We start from the raw sequence: 12,399 nt of genomic DNA, 5'->3' as shown, positions 1-12,399 counted from the left end.
TAACAAAAAGAATTTAAACGTTATGTTGTGGTCCACACTCATTTCCCATTGTTCTTTTGCTGGGTGTAGCTGGTTCTGTTCATTACTGATCAAGTGGAACTGATTTGGATCCTCTCATTGTCTAATATTTTCTCTTTGAGCCAATTCTGATGAGAGTAAGATTCACACTATGTTCATCCCCCTCCCTTTTTTCCCTCAGATATAATAGGTTTCCTTTGCCTCTTCGTGAGATGTGGTACCTCCACTTTTACCTTTTGCTTTCCTTTCCTTTCCACCTCTAGATCCTTTTTTTCTATATTATAACAGTAAAACCAAATTATGCATGTACTCTTTATGTATACCTATAACAGAAATACAGTTCTCAAGAGTTCTGTTTACCTTTTTATGCTTCTCTTAAGTCCTCTATTTGGAAGTCAGACGTTTTGTTTAGCTCTGGTTTTTTCCTCAGAAATAAATGTAATTCACCTATTTCGTTTCATTGATCAAATATTGATAGACTTAAATTTGTTCTCAGCAATAGTGATATAAGAAATTTGGCAATAATGTTCCTATGTGTTTTCCACAAAGGATCTCATTGAGGTGGTGATCAGTGGAATTTTTCTAATTCTACTTTCCTCTCATGTTCTATAACAACAGGACTCTTTAAAAATTTTATTTTCTTGCATTATTATGTCAGGATTCTTTTTTTGGTCAAAAATTTCAGGCAGTCCAATTTTTCTTATATTTTATCTTCTTGATCTGTTTTTCACATCTGTTGTTTTTTTATGTTTCACATTCTGTTCTATTTTTTTTTTTTATTCTTTAGAATCTGTCTTGTTATTTCTTGGCCTCTCATAGCTTCAGTGGTTTTCCCTTATCCAATTCTAATTTTCAAAGAGTTATTTTTATCTTTGACTTTCGGTATCTCCTTTTCTAGTTAGTTAATTTTTTTCATAATCATCTTATTTTCTTGTTTGGTTTTTATTTTTATTTGTTACTTTTCCTCAATGTCTCTCATTTGGTTTTTAAATTCTTTTTTGAGACCTTCTATAAATTCTTTTTTTTAATTTATTTTTTAATTAATTTTTATAATTATAACATTTTTTGACAGTACATATGCATAGGTATTTTTTTTTACATCATTATCCTTTGTAATCCCTTCTGTTTTGAATTTTTCCGTTCCTTCCCTCCACCCCTTCCTCTAGATGGCAGGCATTCCCATACATATGAAATATCTTATAATATATCCTAGGTACAATATATATGTGCAGAAAGGAATTTTGTTGTTGTTGTTGTTGCAAAGGAAGAATTGTATTCAGAAGGTAAAAATAATCTGGGAAGAAAAACAAACAAAAAAAAGTGCTCACAGTTTACACTCATTTCCCAGTGTTCCTTCTCTGGGTGTAGCTGATTCTGTCCATCATTGATCAATTGGAATTGGATTAGCTCTTCTCTATGTTGAAGATATCCACTTCCATCAGAATACATCCTCATACAGTATCATTGTTGAAGTGTGTAATGTTCTCCTAGTTCTGTTCATTTCATTCAGCATCAGTTGATGTAAGTCTCTCCAAGACTCTCTGTATTCCTCCTGTTGGTCATTTCTTACAAAATATAAATTCTTTCTTAGTAAAATGACGTTTCACAGTACCATTTGAAGTACAATCTCTTTTTACTTCATTGTCCTCCTCTAAAGATAAACCTAGGCCTTCCCTGTTGCCATAGTAAGTTTATATAATAGGGTTCCTTCTTCTTTGTTAGTTTTCTTTTTTGCCAGCTAATTTCTTTCTTTGTGCATTTTAATAGGAGATATTTGTGTAAGTACCACTATCATGGTGATGGGGGTTTGGTGGCTCTATAGCTTCACTTCAGCTTTCCACTCTGATCTGGAACATCAAACCTGCTGGTTCCTGCAAGTGTCCACAGCCAGCATCTTCTGCACTCACCAGGTACTGATTCCTTCTTGTCCAGTGCTGAATCCCTGCAGCAAGCTGGGCTTGATGTTCCCGATTAGCCTAGGTTCCCTCAGTCTTCCAGGATTCAGAACCCAACTTCATAAAATGTCCAGGAGATGAAAGGTTTCTGCGGTTCCTGCTGAGGCTCCAGCCATCCTGGGGCCAGCTAGCCCCAGAGCTCCCGATTTAGTGTTTCTACAGAGCTAGACCAGAGATGTTTGCTCTTCAGACAAGTTAATTCTTAGCTCACAGTCTTTCTCCAGATCTTTTCAGGTTGCATCAGGAGGACCCCTGTTCTGCCCCATCTTGATTTTTCACCAATCTCTGTTTGCCCTGAGGAGTGAATTTATTCTATTTGTGGGGGAAATCTGGAGAGTTTGAAATATAAAGACTCACTCCATCTTCCCAGAATCCTTCCCTAGACATACCCCAGTTGATAAGCATCCACTCAGTTTCCAGTTCCTGACCACTACAAAAAGAGTTGCTACAAATATTTTTGCATGTGTGGGTCCTTTTCTCACTTTTTATAATCTCTTTGGGGTATAGATCCAGTAGAAACACAGTGGGATCAAAGGATATTAGGCCTTCATTTCATGTCTCAAATGGAAGTAGAGTTTTAAGAATATGAAGCAAAGCACCAGAATGGCTGGTATATCCTTTTCCTCTGTAGTCTTCCTTCCTACCCTGCTCTTCATCATAGAAGTAAAGAAATTTCTGGCACATATTTGGGGGAGAAAAATAATTTCTTTCCTGGAATGAGATAAATCATTCTTGAGCCTCTGCTTGATTAAATGACAATGCAGAGAAGGAGCTTGTTTTCTCCTTAATTCACTTGTAAGTAGAAATGGAGGCAACTGGCTTCATGATCTTGTAGAGAAGGACAAAAAGAAAAGTCTCTTTCCAGAAGATGCCACAACAACAATCACAAAAAGTACCTGAGGCAGGCTGAGGTGGCTGATACATGGAAAGGCATATGGGATGTTTAGAAAAGATGAACAGAACAAGCCAGAAATGCAAGACACAAATGGTCCTTCACTATAACCTTCAGACCCAGGGCCAACTGGAAAGATCACTATTATACTCTAAGACTATCTCCTCATATTGGGGTCATTAGGAGCTCATTTCTCATACTATTTAGTGGGAATAAACAGAAGGCTATTGAACTCATTTGTGCATGTTGCTTTCATTATTTTGCTAATGATTTCTAGCCCCATTAAATCAGTGACTTGATCTAGTGGGTATGCTGGATTTCAGAGGGTCTAAGAGCATTTAAAAATTTTGCTAATTTTATTTCAGTGTAATTGGCTTCTTTTTTAACTGTGTGTATCTTTATACATAAAAGTAGGGAAAGAGCATATATAGACCATCAGATTGCCAAAGAGGATATGTGAAAAGTTAAGAATCTCCAAACCAATATTTGTAAAATAATTCGCACACTTTAAAATGATACATGAATGCTGGCAATTATTATTGTTGTTGTTTTTGTTGTTGTTCTCTTTGTCCCTGAACTAAATTTATACATTTATAATTTTAATTGAATGGAGTCAATTGAATTAAAATATGTAAATAATCATTAGAATTTTCCCCAATTTTAAACTGATTCTGAGATATTCCTGAGCTACTAATATATAAGTTGATATGATGCTCAGTAAATTCTTAATGGTACCTCTTTAGAAGAAGCAATGATCCTGAACCTATATTACAATATTTGCTTCTTTTCCACCCAAACATGCAAGTACTAAATTTTGTTTGAATTTGCCTTTTTCAGAGTTCCAAATCCTTCAACATTTGCCTGGAAGAAATAAGGATGTTTTGACAGAAAAGTAAAAACATAGGGTGGATAGGCGTTTTAAAATATCTCTTATGTGGAAATGGGATTAGATTGGTTCTGCTTATCTTTAGAAGGAAGTACAAGTATCAGTTGGTCAAAGATATGGCGGGAGGGGTATGGTGAGTTCTTTGAAAAAATATACTCATTATACACTTTTGTATTTAATCTATATTATGAACATTTTCTCGGTCATTTTCTTAAGTCTCGATAGCCAACAAAACAGAAAAGTAAGCCTTGCTTTGCAGTGTTGCTGGGTCTCCAAAGTTTAAATGATCACATTAAAAATTTAACAATTGAGTGTTATGAGCCTGTTCAAGCTGTCTTGGGAATATCTATAGAACGTAGGACTGGAGGATCAACCTTCCTGGAGTGTTCCCTATCAAATGTTGGTTGGAAGGTGAGCTGTTGATGATACAGCAGAATAAATATTTAGCCTCTATATTCTTGACCTTCATAGCCATGTGGTTACTGCCTATGAATCTTTTCTCAAAATAAGGTTTACAATGCATAAAGATAGCCAATCTAATTCAATCAACATTTATTACCTATTACATGACAGGCACCATGCTAAGAGCTAGGGAAACAATTAAGGAAAAGACAGTTTCTGCCTGCAAGAAGCTTACAATCTAATAAATATGTGCACATACACATTATATTTGTATACATACACACCTCCAGATATTTATTTAAGAAATAAACCAATTATACTGAAATATGGCTAACAATCACGTCAAACTTTTTTTTTCAAAATCATAACTGAAAGTTTTATTTTAGTAAGAGTTTAGTGAAAATAAATAAATATATATATATATATATATATATATATATTTTTGTCTATATCTATTTATCCATAATTTCCTAATTTGAATTTACAGGCTACATGAAATCTATTCATGGACTTTTGGGATATCATGTACCCTAGATAAAGAGCCCGTGCTGGAGAGGATATACCTTATTCCAGTACAGGTCAAGCTAGATGGTCTCTGAGGACTCTTCCAACTATGAGATTTGGTTATTCTGTGGATATATAGCTTCCCTTGACTAGTACAGCATGCTTTATAGTAGTTCATGTTCTGGCTCAGTGCTTGTTTAAATGCTGCTCCGTGGTATTTTTCTCTATCAGTCTTTTCCATCAGACTAAACTCCCTAGGAGCTAGAAAGTTAATATGCCTTGTAGAACATCCAACATTCTTAGCCCAATGCACTACTACTATATATGCACCGCATGGAATGATAGGCACAGCATTAATTCTCTGGATGAGGATAGTAATTGAGATGATATCTTTTCTCCAAAGGGCTCAGAGAATTTACAATACCCATGTGGGGAAACATACACACACTCACACACATGCATACAGATTATATTATGATACAGAAAAGCAAAAGAATGACAAAATCTTTCCAGCAGCAGCAATTTCCTAAAATGCTGGCTGCCTTCATCAATCCTTGCACTCAAAATACTTTAGAAAGCAATTCTGGAAAAATATATTAGGTAATGGCAAGAGTTTTCAATGTATATTCCATGGAGATATTTCAGTGAGTTTATGAATTCAAATGGAAAAAAAAAAGATTTCTGTTTCACTAACTCTTAATTGAAATTCGGTATCTTTTTCTAATTATGGAAGTTGTTAATAAAAAAAAAATATATTTTGAGAAATGGTCCATAGGCCTCAACAATTACCAAGGAGGGTCCATCTCTCTCTCTCTCTGTCTCTCTCTCTCTTTCTCTCTCTCTCTCTGTCTCTCTCTCTCTCTCTCTCTCTCTCTCTCTCTCTTTCTCTCTCTCTCTCTCTCTCTCTCTCTCTCTCTCTCTCTCTCTCTCTCTCACCCACACACACACAAACACACAAACACACAAACAGAACTCTGGTTTTGATTCAAAATGTCAGAGAAAGAAATCATATCCAATAGAATGAATGGGCTATAATTTAATAAGATTAACAATACACAGTATGTAACCTGAAGAATCACCAACTTCCAAAGTGTTGCCATAGAAGGTAACATTAATTGGAGTGCAAAGGTGGGTGATGTGTCAAATACACAGAATTTGGAATGAGAGACAATTGCCCAATTCACAGAGCTATCATAATGACTCAAAGACAACAGACTCAGATGTCTAGAATATAAACCATCAAAGGCAGAACAGATTGACAAGTGGAAGTCAATTGTAATGTTTTCACCACAGGAATTGAAACCCCATAGACTGGCCCACACTTCCCACAATTTTTCTTAAAGGAGAAACCTTGTCAGATTTTGGGGAGCTAATGCATATCAGAGAGAAAGAGGTGGGAAAAAAGGAAAGAGACAGAGAGAGAGAGAGAGAGAGAGAGAGAGAGAGAGAGAGAGAGAGAGAGAGAGAGATTGAGATTGAGAGAGAGCATTCTGCAGTTTACTACTGAGGAAATGAGTTCATTCTAGGGAGAGAAAAAAAAAAAAGCAACTGAATTCCAAGTATGTAAATTTTAAGTCAAAATATGAGGCCTCCACATAGAGAGAAGTAATATAAATAAAAGTTACTGTGTATCCTGGTCAGGTTGAAACAAACTATTTTTTAAATGGTGTCTTGCATGTGTATAGTACTTGGGAGTCTTCAAAAAGCTTTTGTTCCGTTTTATCATCATGAAATTCTAATCCAGTAAATAAAGCAGCTATCCCTGTAGTCCACTTTTCTTGCTGGTGGGTACCTGCATAGGGCCATCATTTCATGAGGTGCTCAGGCATCTATACTCATTTCTCTCTTTGGGTGGCTGCTAAATCTCTGACATTTACCTGTCTTGGCCTTTTTTATTCTTCCCCCCTAACTCACTTTTTTTTTTTTCTAACTCACTTTTTTGTGATATTTTATCCAACTAGAATGTAAGCTTCCAGTATGTAGAAACCATGTATTTAAGCCTTTATAAAATGCAGTATTTCCTTCATACAGATGAAGATACAGATTCAAAAATAATAGGTGAATTTGCCCAACATGATTGACATACATAACAACCAAGAAAGCTAAGGCGAAAATACTAAGATTTTTACCATGATAGAAAAGGCAAGACTTGCCCAGGTATTCAGTATAACAATATGACAATACAGCACAGTCTGAGTTGGAGTATGAGTGATATCCAGGGTTTAATCCAGACAGGGAAGAACAAAAAAAGATTAGAGTCAGAATCAAGGAATTGGAGATAATAAATGAGAGTCTTTACAGGACATTGAAAAGTTTAAGGAACACTGTACCTTTGCCCTGCTTTTAAGACCCCCTCCTTCTTGGTAAAGATATTCCTCAATCCCTGTTATTCCTGTAATCAACCAAGAGCTATCCCAGTACATATAAAAAGTTGGTGTGGTCCTCCAGAGGCCTTGTGTCATTGGTGCATCCTGTCCAATCCTTTGTGATCCCACTTGAGATTTTCTTGCCAAAGATACTGGAGGCATTTGCAATTTACATCTTCAGCTCATTTTACAGATGAGGAAACTGGGGCAGATGGAGTCAAATTTTGTTGATTTTTGTCCTTTTCAAAGAGGACCATGATATCAAGGGGGTGAGTTGGATTTAAGTGAGGGAGGCCTGGGCAAAATCACCTGCCTTATTTTCCCTCCAGAGACATCTGGGTGCAATGGTCAGATAACTAGAGATGACCTTAAATACAATAGGAGGCCTAAACTTTTTTTTTTTTTTTTTTTAATGATTTGCCCATGATCACATTGCTAATAGCTTGTAAGACCAGATTTGAACTCATGAAGATGAATCTTTCTAATTCCAAGCCCAGTGCTCTATTAGGGCACCACCTAGCCATGGAGAATTCTTAGTTTTATTTTGCTTTTTTTTTGTTTTCATTTTAGATTTTTAGGGAGGGATGAATTTTGGAGATCATCTAATCCAGTGGTCCTCAAACTTTTTAAATAGGGGGCCAGTTCAGTGTCCCTCAGACTGTTGGAGGGCCGGACTACAGTAAAAACAAAAACTATGAATCTCAGCCCAGTGCCGGAAGTGTGCGTTGTTAACTTGAGTTTAGGCCAAATGTCACTTCTGGTCTGATTTTGCCATAACCCGGTGAGCCGCCTAAACAACCTCAGCGGGCCACATCTGGCCCACGGGCTGTAGTTTGAGGACCCTTGATTCTAATCTAATGCTTTAATTGTACAATTTAAAAGAATAAGGCTTGGAGAAGGAAAAAGAATTTCACAGAAGCATACAGGAAGCTGGTGAGAGAAATAAGAGTTCTAATTCTGGTCTCCTGAGCTCTGGGTCATTTTTCTTGCCTCTCCATCATTCTTCCTAGCGCTGACATGTTAGCAGCTAGGGAGTTTTCACAAATTCTATATGACCATTGATGCTTCTAAGAATGCATCAAACTTGGTCATCAATTCAAATCATGTCATCCTCCTGTCCCAAGAATGTGATGAACATGCCAAAGATTTTAAATTTCATTAACTGAGATTTGGAAACCAAAAGGACCTAAAGGAGTCTTAGCCGTGGCTCAGAGAACTAAAATGCTTGGTGAAATTAAAAAAAAAAAAAAAAAAAAAAAAAAGGGCAGCTAGGTGGCGCAGTGGATGGAGCATCAGTCTTGAATTCAGGAGGACGGGAGTTCAAATGTGATCTCAGACACTTAACACTTCCTAGCTGGACAAGTCACTTAACCCCAGCCTCAAAAAAATAAATAAAATAAAATAAAAGTAAAAAGCTAGCATCCTCAGATGTGGGATTTGAATTTAAGCCCTTCTGCTCCACAGCAAAATGCTACCCACTTTGTTATGAATGTCCTAGACAACCAGTGGTTGTCCTCAAGCTTTTTAAATAGTGGCCAGTTCCCTGTCCCTCAGACTGTGGGAGGGCAGGACTACAGTAAAAACAAAAGCTCCCACTCTGTCTCCGCCCCTCAGCCCATTTGCCCCGCGGGGCGCATCATAATTTGAGAATCCCTAGATGAAGATGGGAAGATGGGAAACTAAGAACAGTCCATCTGAGATGCAAAAAACCCCTTTTTTGGGCAGATCTTGAACCTGGTTTATCAAAGTGATTTCCCATGAGTCTGAGTGATCCTTTATTCATCTCCATTAGCTGGTAAGAAAAAAAAGGGAAGGGTAAAGGCTCTGATCAAATGCCCAGCCAGTGAAATTGATTCATTGGTAAAGAAAGATAGTGTCAAATTATTGAGAATTTTTGAGTTATTTTGATATTTTTTGGTGAGAAAGTGGTTTTTATACAATAAAAGATTTTTCTCGGCAGGGGCATTGATGAGGAGGAAGAAGAGAAGAGAGAATGGCTTCCAGAGGGTCCGTTCTCCAAAGAGCGCAAGCGCAGAGGTGGGCTCCAGCCTGATCACGTGGCCGAGCCCTCCAGTGCGCAGGCGTACCCCTGTATCTGAGATGAGCGGAAGATGGAGTCAAAATTGAACAGTTTCGACATTGACGCCCCGCGCTGGGACCAGACCACCTTCGTGGGCCGCCTGAAACATTTCTTCAACATCACGGATCCTCGAACGATTTTCGTGTCGGAGAAGATGCTCGACTGGGCCAAGATCATGGTGGAAAACAGCCGGCGGGGCACCGTGCCGCCGGGCACCGACCGGGAGCAGCTACTGTACGCCAAGAAGCTCTACGACTCAGCCTTCCACCCGGACACGGGGGAAAAGATGAACGTGATCGGGCGGATGTCCTTCCAGCTGCCGGGGGGCATGGCGCTCACGGGCTGCCTGCTGCACTTCCACAGAACGCTGCCCGCCGTGGTTTTCTGGCAGTGGGTCAACCAGTCCTTCAACGCGCTCGTCAATTACACCAACCGCAACGCGGCCAGCCCCATCTCGGTGGGGCAGATGGCGGTGGCCTACGTCACGGCCACCAGCACGGCCCTGGCCACGGCCCTGGGGCTGACCATGTACACCAAGAAAGCCCCGCGCCTGGTGGCCAGGTGGATCCCCTTCGCCGCCGTGGCCGCCGCCAACTGCGTGAACATCCCCATGATGAGGCAGCAGGAGCTCCTCCACGGCATCGTGGTGACGGACAAGGACTCCCGGGAGCTGGGCCAGTCCCGGCGGGCCGCCGCCATCGGCATCTCGCAGGTGGTCATCTCCCGCATCACCATGGCGGCGCCCGGCATGATCCTGCTGCCCATCCTCATGCAGAGGCTGGAGAGGCTGGACTTCATGAAGAGGATCCAGGTGCTGCACGCCCCGCTGCAGGTGCTGCTGTCCGGGGGCTTTCTCGTTGTCATGGTCCCCGTGGCCTGCGCCCTCTTTCCCCAGAGGTGCGAGCTGCGGGTCTCCCACCTGGAGGCGGAGCTCCAAGAGTCCATCCGGGCCGAGCACGGAGACCTCTTCACCTTTGTCTATTTCAACAAAGGACTCTGAACCAGCTCCTCCCGGACACCCGGCTCTCCCTCCCACTTGTCAGTAGTGAATTGGGGCCCAAGCCCCGCCCTTCCCCCAGGGGCCGCTGTGCTCTGTCAGGGAGGAAAGAGCATAGAATAGTGAGGGATAGAGTGACCGGCCCTGAGGGCTCCCCTCCCCCAACTTCTGCCTGTCACTCAGGCACTTAGTCAACCTTTACTCTGTCCCTTGTGGGAAACCATATGCGTAAAGGGGATTGAGCAAGATCCTTAGGATGTTTTCAAGATAATGGAGGCTGCTTCTGAGGAATCCCTGGTCCCTGGATGGGAGACTTACTTGCCTGGAGGGGCAGTGGAAGAAGCCCCAGACATGTGCAGAAAAACTTGGGAGTGCCTTTTCCCACCTCTGACAATGAGTAGCTAGGACTCTAGGAGAGCCATTTAATTTCTCTTGGTCTCATTTGACGAGGTTAATCATACTCAAAGCATCCACCTCATAGGGTCAGGAAGATCAAATGACATAGTATTATGAAAGTGCTTTAAAGGCCGGAAAGCGTTCCATAAATGTCAGGTTAATATTGCTTATTCCATTGCTGTCACAACGGCTGCTTTGTCTTAAATCTGCACAGGCTGCTCTGATGAAATCCCCTGCAGATCCCTGACTGCCAAATCTTCCCTTGCTGAGATCCTCTGGGGTTGCAAGTGTCGAGGCTGGACTTCCCCCAGTCTTGAGGTTCTTAGGTGGTGCCCAAGGCCATTGACTTGGGTCACTAGGCAGGCTGATTGCTTAGACCAGTGGTCCTCAAACGTTTTAAATAGGGGGCCAGTTCACTGTCCCTCAGACCATTAGAGGGCCAGACTATAGTAAAAACAAAAGCTCCCACTCTGTCTCCGCCCCTTAGTCCATTTGTTCCATAACCCGGTAAGCCACATCTGGCCCGAAGGCTGTAGTTTGAGAACCCCTGGCCTAGCCAAAGAAGCCTTGTCAAGTCTGACCTAGCAAAGCCTGGCCTAGCAAAGCCTGGCCTAGGAAAGCCTGGCCTAGCAAAGCCTGGCCTAGCAAAGCCTGGCCTAGCAAAGCCTGGCCTAGCAAAGCCTGGCCTAGCAAAGCCTGGCCTAGCAAAGCCTGGCCTAGCAAAGCCTGGCCTAGCAAAGCCTGGCTAGCAAAGCGTGCCCTAGCAAAGCCTGGCCTAGCAAACCTCCCCAGTGGTCCTTAAACTTTTTAAATAGGGGCCAGTTCACTGTCCCTCAGACTGTGGGAGGGCCAGACTATAGTAAAAACAAAAGGTCACACTCTGTCTCCGCCCCTCAGCCCATTTGCCATAATCCAGCAGGCGGCATCTAGCCCAGAACCCCTGCCTTAGACTTTAGCTGTAAATAATCTTTTGAGCATATTTATTGCTGTTTGAGGTGAAAACTCACCTGATAATTAGTTTTTTTTTTTTTGTTTGTTTTTGTTTTTGTTTTTTTTTTTAATAAAATTTACCAACTGTGAATGACAGTTCTAAGAACCAGTGCATTTGGGTAGATCTCCACTGAAACTTCTGAACAGCAGTGCATAGATGTGCTATTTGCTCTCCTGTCCCTCCCTAGCTTCTGCCAAGAAAATGGTGCTTGAGTAGGAAAAAGAAGAATGATTATTAAAAAAAAACAAAACCTAGCAATCTTCACTGAAATGCCAGCCCTTCTTTGAGCCTTCTCTAAAGTCCCTTCAAAGGCTGAGCTGCCTGGAGTGGTTTGGGGGGGGGGTCATTTCTTAGTCCTCGGTCTGACACAAGAATTTTGTCTAATTTTCTTGAGAGGATCATACTGTGAATTGAATAAATATTTTAAAAGGTTGTAACATTTCAATAAAAAGTTTAAACATCAACATTTTTCTTTTGAACTTAAACATCAAATAAAATTAACATTTTTCACATATGAAGGGCAGAGAAATAAGTGGGTTGTACAAGATGTATAAATGCTAGTATGTTCAGCAGTCATTTATACTGCTTATAGACTGGGATCTAAGTCCTATTTTATGCTTTCAGTTGGGCAGAATAAATCCTGTGTTTATTATAATATGAACCTGGGTACTTGCTTGGGAACAGGTGATGAGATGTATGAATGATGAATGAGATCCCTTCTGCTGGATTATGCAGGTTCCAGAAGCCAAAGAATTCACTAACCCCAAATTCTGTGGCAAAAGTAGGGGATTTATTTTACACTAAGAGGTTTTTCTCTTAGTGGGCCTATTCTCTCAATGGAGAAAATCTGCAAGGAACGGTTGGCAAAAAGAGCTATTTTATGAGAAATTCTGGGGGAAATTTGATAATCAC

General features: G+C 40.7%; 1 pseudogene; it reads left to right on the top strand.

The window, feature by feature from the left end:
• The first annotated feature begins 9,037 nt into the window (after nucleotides 1-9,037).
• LOC141545611 (sideroflexin-2 pseudogene) lies at nucleotides 9,038-11,951 on the top strand (annotated as a pseudogene).
• Nucleotides 11,952-12,399: the final 448 nt, after the last annotated feature.

The sequence above is a fragment of the Sminthopsis crassicaudata genome, chromosome 6 (genome assembly GCF_048593235.1).
Source record: "Sminthopsis crassicaudata isolate SCR6 chromosome 6, ASM4859323v1, whole genome shotgun sequence".
Taxonomy (NCBI): Eukaryota; Metazoa; Chordata; class Mammalia; order Dasyuromorphia; family Dasyuridae; genus Sminthopsis; species Sminthopsis crassicaudata.
The sequence above is the reverse complement of the archived record's forward strand: the minus strand, read 5'-3'. Positions and strand labels throughout refer to the sequence as shown.